General features: G+C 50.5%; 1 protein-coding gene across 31 annotated transcripts in view; it reads right to left on the bottom strand.

Moving 5' to 3' along the window:
* PPP6R2 (protein phosphatase 6 regulatory subunit 2) overlaps nucleotides 1-7,500 on the bottom strand; it is a 77,235-nt gene that overhangs the window by 41,431 nt on the left and 28,304 nt on the right. The gene's annotated exons all lie outside the window — the stretch shown is intronic.

The raw sequence follows: 7,500 nt of genomic DNA, 5'->3' as shown, positions 1-7,500 counted from the left end.
CAATCCATAGCCCAGTGCATGTGATCCCATGATGACATCACTGTGCTCCCTCTTTTGCACCTGGTAGACAGAGGTGGGTGACGGCCATCGCCCTAGGAAAGGCACACCCCACAGCCCACACAGCCCTCAACAGCAGCCCCCATAGCAAGGCCTGGCAGGTGACCCTGCCCCTGGGAATGCTGGAGAGAAGCACAGGGCCCAGCAGGCAGGAACCCAGTGGGAGCATCCCGTAGGAATGGCTGTCTCAGAACAGGCCTGTCCTGACACCAGGAAGTGACCTGTCCTCTCTGTGTCTGGGTTTTCCCATCTGAACGTGCAGGTAAGGACAGGCATGGTGGCGGCTCACACCTGTAATCCCAGCACTTTGGGAGGCCGAGGCCGGTGGATCACTTGAGCTCAGGAGTGGGAGACCAGCCTGGGCAACATGGTGAAACCCCGTCTCTCCAAAAAAAAAAGAAAGAAAAGAAAGGAAAAATTAGCCAGGCGAGGCAGCGCGTGCCTGTGGTCCCAGCTACGGGGGAGACTACGGTGGCAGGATGGCTTGAGCCCGGGAGGCAGAGTTTGCAGTGAGCCAAGAACACACCACTGCACTCCAGCCTGGGTGGCAGAGTAAGACCCTATTAAAAAAAAAAAAAAAAAAACAATGCCAGGTGCGGTGGCTCACATCTGTAATCCCAGCACTTTGGGAGGCCAAGGTGGGCAGATCACGAGGTCAAGAGATTGAGACCATACTGGCCAACATGGTGAAACCCCATCTCTACTAAAAATACAAAAATTAGCCAGCTGTGGTGGTGCATGCCTGTAGTCCCAGCTACTTGGGAGGCTGAGGCAGGAGAATCACCTGAACCTGGGAGGCGGAGGTTGTAGTGAGATGAGATTGTGCCACTGTACTCCAGTCTGGGTGACACAGCAAGACTGTTTCCAAAAAAAAAAAAAAAAACAACAACGTGCAGGTGACAGTGCCTGCCCATGCCTGTCGCACAGCAAGTGTGTGTTCAAGGTCAGCTGCGATGACCTTCCTTCTCTTGCCAACATGTGGCTGGTGCCAGGTGCAGAGGCAGCCTTAGCACTGGACCTAAGCCAAGGTGGTCGCTGTGACTGGCTAGAGGGGTTTGGGTTTGAGAGACTCTATAGGAAACAGCTGGCCAGGCCTGGCGGCCGACGAAGTGTGGACAGGGAAGAAATGCAATGACCTCGGCTGGCTGCGGGGTGGGTGTTCCTCATCAGCCCAGATAAGAAAGTGCCACTTTTAGAGCTCTGAAGAACAGCGTCTGTAAGGGCAGGTGCAATGCAGAGGGTCAAAGAGTGGCCCAGCAGGCGTGGGTTGGGGAGAGAGGAGCTGGTTGGGGCCTGATGGAGTAGGGCATCAGGGCACAGGGGCGCTGCAGGCTGATGTGTGGGCAGATAGGGGGCCTGAGAGGTGGGCGCAGGGGTGCTGGGGCAGGCCTGGGCTCATCCCCTCACTAGCCGACCTTTCTGGCCTTTAGTTTCCTTGTCTGTTAATTGAGGCAGGCAGTACCCACCTTGTGGGATATCATAGGGGCTGGCCAACAAGTACCTGGCACCGTGGACAACACACGGCCCCTCAGGGCAGGAGGACCAGAGAGCAGCAGAGGAGGGCCGGGCTGGCAGCCTCAGAGGTCACAGAGAAGCCAGGCGTGGGGGCTCACGCCTGTAATCCCAGCACTTTGGGAGGCTGAGGCGGGCGGATCATAAGGTCAGGAGATCAAGACCATCCTGGCTAACACGGTGAAATTCCGTCTCTACTAAAAATACAAAAAATTAGCTGGGCGCGGTGGCGGGCGCCTGTGGTCCCAGCTACTCGGGAGGCTGAGGCAGGAGAATGGCGTGGGCCCGGGAGGCGGAGCTTGCAGTGAGCTGAGATCGCACCACTGCACTCCAGCCTGGGCGACAGAGCAAGACTCTGTCTCAAAAAAAAAAAAAAAAAGGCCACAGCGACGCCCCAAGTCTACCAGATCTCTAACACTAAGACGGTGTGCTGGGCAGGGGGAAGAAGTCACATCCCATGGGGTGACGAGGAAGATCAAAAGTGAGGAAGCAGAGAAACGTCCAAATCATTCCTTGAAGAAGTATTTCAATACCACAGGGAACAAACTGATTTTTTTTTTTTGGCGATGGAGTCTTGCTCTGTTACCAAGGCTGGAGTGCAATGGTGCTATCTCAGCTCACTGCAACCTCTGCCTCCTGGGTTCACGTCCTGTCTCAGCCTCCGGCATAGCTGGGATTACAGGCAGGCACCACCATGCTCGGCTAACTTTTGTATTTTTGGTAGAGACGGGGTTTCACCATGTTGGTCAGGATGGTCTCAAACTCCTGACTTCAAGTGATCTGCCTGCCTCGGCCTCCCGAAGTGCTGGGATTACAGGCATGAGCCACCAAGCCCAGCTCCAAACTCATCTTGTCTACACAAAGACAAACGTATGCACACATGGCACAAATCAAGCTAGAAGATGCTGATTCTCTAGATGGAGGGACTAAGATTTTATCCTTCTTTCCTTTATCAACATTTTACAATTATTCTTCAAATAACAGGTGCTGCTCTAGTAGTTTTAAAAACTTACAAAAGGTACAGAAATTCCACAGCATATGGAGCACACAGGCTTGTTGATATTCCCTCTGAAACTCCATCTCAAATAACACGAAGAATTAAAAAGACAAGAAAAGAGAGGCAGAAACGACAAACCAGGCCTGAAGGACCGAACCAGGGGCCACGTGAAGACTGACTTGGCACAGGGAAGGCTGAGTTTCAGGAGCCCACAGAAGGGGCACCAACTAGAGATGAGAATTCAGGCCACAGAACTCCAGAGAGGCCTGGACACTGATTTGGCGGTCAGCAAGGGCAGGGTGGGCTGAAAACTCTCAGGCCAGGACAGTGGGACATGTCCCTCCCTTATGGCCTCCTGGGATCGGTGGGCCAGGGACGACAGGCGCAGCCACAGGGTGATCAGACACCATCCAGAAATAGGGGACTTGGTGGAAAAAAAAAAACAACACTGGGGTGCCCCCAGCCCTCTCCCCAACTCAGCTCCTGATACTAACAGGTCCATGCCCCACAGGAGAGAGCTAGAAGGATTCTTTTCTGGGAAAAATAATGAGACAAAGAGAAAAGTCAACTAAAGTCAACTAGTGGCCTCTAAGCTTGTGGTGAGTAAGCCCCACGTAGATCCCAAACTCTGTACAGGATTTAGGGCCCCACTCAGGAAAGCAGCATGGTGCTGACCAAGCAGAAAACAAGGCGGAGGAAAGCAAGTGACACTCAGGAGAGCGAGTGACAAGGAGAGCGAGTGTACAGAAAACGAGGCACGCGGAGGAGAGCGAGTGTACAAAACAGAAGGAAACTTTTAAACTATAACGTTCTCAGAGATGACACATTAAGACTGTGTACACATGAATAAGAACTGGAAGCTTTTATTAAAATATCTGAGAATAAGAAACAGCTCTTAGAAATTAAAAATATGGGCCAATCGCAGTGGCTCACGCCTGTAATCCCAGCACTTTGGGAGGCCGAGGCGGGCGGATCACGAGGTCAGGAGATCAAGACCATCCTGGCTAACACAGTGAAACCCCGTCTCTACTGAAAAATACAAAAATTAGCCAGGCGTGGTGGCGGGCACCTGTCGTCCCAGCTACTCGGGAGGCTGAGGCAGGAGAATGGCATGAACCCGGGAGGCGGAGCTTGCAGTGAGCCGAGATTGTGCCGCTGCACTCCAGCCTGGGAAACAGAGCGAGACAGACTCTGTCTCAGAAAAAAAAAAAAAAAGATTAAAAATATGACAGATGTTAAGCATGGTGGCGAGCGCCTGTGGTTCCAACTACTTGGGAGGCTGAGATGGGAGGATCACCTGAGCCCAGGAGTTTGAGTCCAGACTGGGCAACATAGCAAGATCTCATGTCTAAAACACAAACAAAAAATAATGGTAGAACTTTGAAAAGTCAATAAAAGGACGAGAACTTAAAAGAATGAAGAAATCTCTCAGATGTAGGCCAAAAAGGCAAAGTACAAAACATTAAAAGCAAAAATAAGGAAAGCATTAATTTCAGTGATCTAACACCTGATTAGAAGTCCCAGAAAGAGAAAAGAGGGAAAATATCAAAGAAATAATATGAGAAATTTCCCTCAGCTAACGTCATAAATGTACAGACCAAAAGGGTTCAGGGAGCCCAGCACGACACATGAAGGAAATAGATATCCACTGTGGACCTCAGTGTGAACATGCACATACTGTCTACTGCTGAGCTGATTTGTTTACTTGAGGTATATCTGCTTACTTATAAAACTCTTCCCTTAAGAGTTAGTTTTTCTCATTGCTCTGTTTGCTTGATTTTGTACTTATCTATTACTAAATTCTCCCAAGCTCTGACTTTCATGAAACTCTCTTGGCTCAATGATGCTGTTCTGGGATCCTCTGTCCTGACTCAGAGAATAATTCCACATTATTGTGAAATTCAGGAACAACAGGTCTTAGAAAAGAACCTAAATGCCCTCAGAGAGGAGAAAACAGGTGACACACGTGAGCTGGGAGCTTGTTACATCAGACTTGTTAGACTAGAGGACAACACGGAGGCTTCCAAAGCCCAGGGGGTGATGCCCAGTCTGAACTTCTAATCAGAGGGTCTCAAACACGCAGGCCCGATGACCTAAACATCACTGCCCATGAACTCCGTCTCAGGAAGCTGTTTTAACAGAGTACAATTTACCACAGGAAGTCAACCAAAGAAGAGGAAGAAGCCATTACAGGAGGTGGACAGTGGATGTGGAGGGGACGGACAGTTGGACAGTAGATGTGGAGAGATGGACAGTGGCCCATGAACTGCTACGGTGACGTTCCCTTCCTCCCAGTGTTTCCTTTAGTGGAGATGCCGTCTTTCTTTCAGTTCTGCCGAGTGCAGCAAGTCTCTCTGGGGCAGGGGGTGCTTGCTGGGGGCCTGCTGTGACCCACTGCTGCTTCCCACTGGGCGAGCAGTTCTAATTCTGCAATCAGGAATCAGGAAGCCCACAGCTCAGAGTTATAAATGACACTGCTTTATGAGTAATGAAAGCGACAGCTTGGTGTCTCTTACTGGCTCTTCTGTCTTATTTCTCAAATAACCCAGATCTTGGCAAGCAAACTGGGCAAGAGCTCACAAAGAGACCGGGAGCATCCACAGGCTCTAGGGCTGACCATGTGGCTACTGCTGCCTCCAGCCCCGGGGTGGCACCCTCTGCTGTGGCCTGGGCAGGCAGCGCTCTGACTCTGGAAGGTGACCAGCTGTCTTACGGCCACAGTGGTTTTTCAGCCAAGGGCTGCTTCATAGAGGTAGGGGAGCGGCACGTCAGGCCTCAGAAGAGATAGCATGTGGGCCTCACCTGCCTGGAGCAGTCCCTAGCTTTAATTAACCAGGGTCAGTGGCTGCTACCTGATCCCAAACCACCCAAACCAAGTGCAGCTTCTCTTGAGCATGGACAGCTCAGGCAAATTATCCACTTTCAAGAAGAGTCCTCCCATAATTCAGCCTGTGGTCATGGAGGTGTCCTGCCAGGTCTGCAGAACCCTGACCTCCAAGGCTAACAGGTTGCAGGAGGAGGTGTTTAACCTGGCAGTGCCACCGAGGCAGGGATAGCAGAGTCTCAAGAAGCACAGGTGCTGCTACCTTCTTGGAATGTAGCCACATCCATTTGTTTACTATTTTCTGTAGCTGCTTTCATGCTACAACTTGAGTTGAGTCCTTCCAACTTGAGACCTTACGACCTGCAAAGCCTAAAGTATTTACTCTCTGACTTTTCACAGATACAGACTGCCGACTCCTGGTCTACACGCATACTTATATCTTCTCCATCTTTGTTTATTTTTTAGAGAGATGACAGTCCTGCTGTGTCACGCAGGCTGGAGTGCACTTACACTTCGCAGGCATGATCACAGCACACACGAGTCCCCAGACTCCTGGATCTCAACTCCCACCTCAGCCTCCCAAGTAGCTGGGACCACAGGCATGTGTCACCACGCCTGGATCTTCCCCATCACTGAAAAATAGTCTTCACCCTTCTTCTTCCTTCAGCTACCACTCACTCCATCCATCCATCCGTCTGTCCTATTCCATTTCTCAAAAAAGGTGTTTTTTGTTTCATTTTATTTACAATGCTAGTCATGTGACGCAGACAGACTGGAGAAGGAAGAAAGAAATCTTAACTGGTTGTGACCAATTAGGTGTAAATACTGCTGCACTTGGACTAGCCTCAAAAAAAGTGTCTTCTGTAATCCTAGCACTATCCTAGCACTTTGGGAGACTGAGGCAGGCAGACTGCCTGAGCTCAAGAGTTCAAGACCAGCCTAGCTAACATGGTAACCCTATCTCTTCTAAAAATACAAAAAATTACCCAGGCACGGTGGTGTGCACCTGTCGTCCCAGCTACTCAGGAGGCTGAGGCAGGAGAACTGCTTGAACCCAGGAGGCGGAGGTTGCAGTGAGTCAAGATCGCGCCACTGCACTCCAGCCTGGTTGACAGAAAGAGATTGTTTCTGAAAAAAAAAGTCTTAATATGTTTCAAAAAAATTTTTTTTTAAAATAGAGATGGGGGCCAGGTGCAGGGGCTCACGCCTGTAATCTCAGCACTTTGGGAGGCTGAGGCAGGTGGATCACCTGAGGTCAGGAATTCGAGACCAGTGTGGCCAAAATGGTGAAACCCCATCTCTACTAAAAATACAAAAAATTAGCTGGGCATGGTGATGCATGTCTGTAATCCCAGCTACTTGTGAGGCTGAGGCAGGAGAATCGCTTGAACCTGGAGAATCGCTTGAACCTGGGATGCAGAGGTTGCAGTGAGCCGAGATCGTGCCACCGCACTCCAGCCTGGACGGCAGAGTGAGGCTCCGTCTCAAAAAAAAAAAAAAGAGATGGGGTCTCACTATTTTGCCCAAGCTGGTCTTCAACTCCTGGGCCTAAGTGATCCTCCCACCTCAGCCTCCCAAAAGTGCTGGGATTACCAGCGTGAGCCACCACACCTGACTTCAATGTTTTTTATACAAGTGATATGTGCACGTGCTCTGAAAACTCAAGACAGAAGACAGGGTTGGTGAGGCAGCACCCCCACTCCCACCCCAAGTCACACTGCTCAGAGGAAAACTCAGAGAGCTGACAGGGCTGGTAAGGAAAGGCTCCCCCCTTCCCAAGTCACGCTCCTGAGAGGTAACGACTGGACTCTTGCAGCAGTTTTCTCCAATGTTAACCTCCATGTTTCTAAATAATCCATACATACATTTCTTTTTCGTTCATCAATTGTATACATTATGAATTAACTTCCTACAGTGGAAGGCAAAGCTTTCCCACCATCCAACTTCTCTCTCCCTTTCGCTCCCTCCGAAGTTACAGGGTAATTTAAGGGATATCCTGCGTGTACTGCCTACAGCTGAGCGGACTGTTCCCTCGGCCATCTCTGCCTACAGCTGAGCGGACTGTTCACTGGGGCATCTCTGCCTACAGCTGAGCGGACTGTTCCCTCGG

The sequence above is a fragment of the Piliocolobus tephrosceles genome, chromosome 19, assembly GCF_002776525.5.
Source record: "Piliocolobus tephrosceles isolate RC106 chromosome 19, ASM277652v3, whole genome shotgun sequence".
Lineage (NCBI taxonomy): Eukaryota > Metazoa > Chordata > Mammalia > Primates > Cercopithecidae > Piliocolobus > Piliocolobus tephrosceles.
This window is presented reverse-complemented; position numbering and strand designations above follow the sequence as displayed.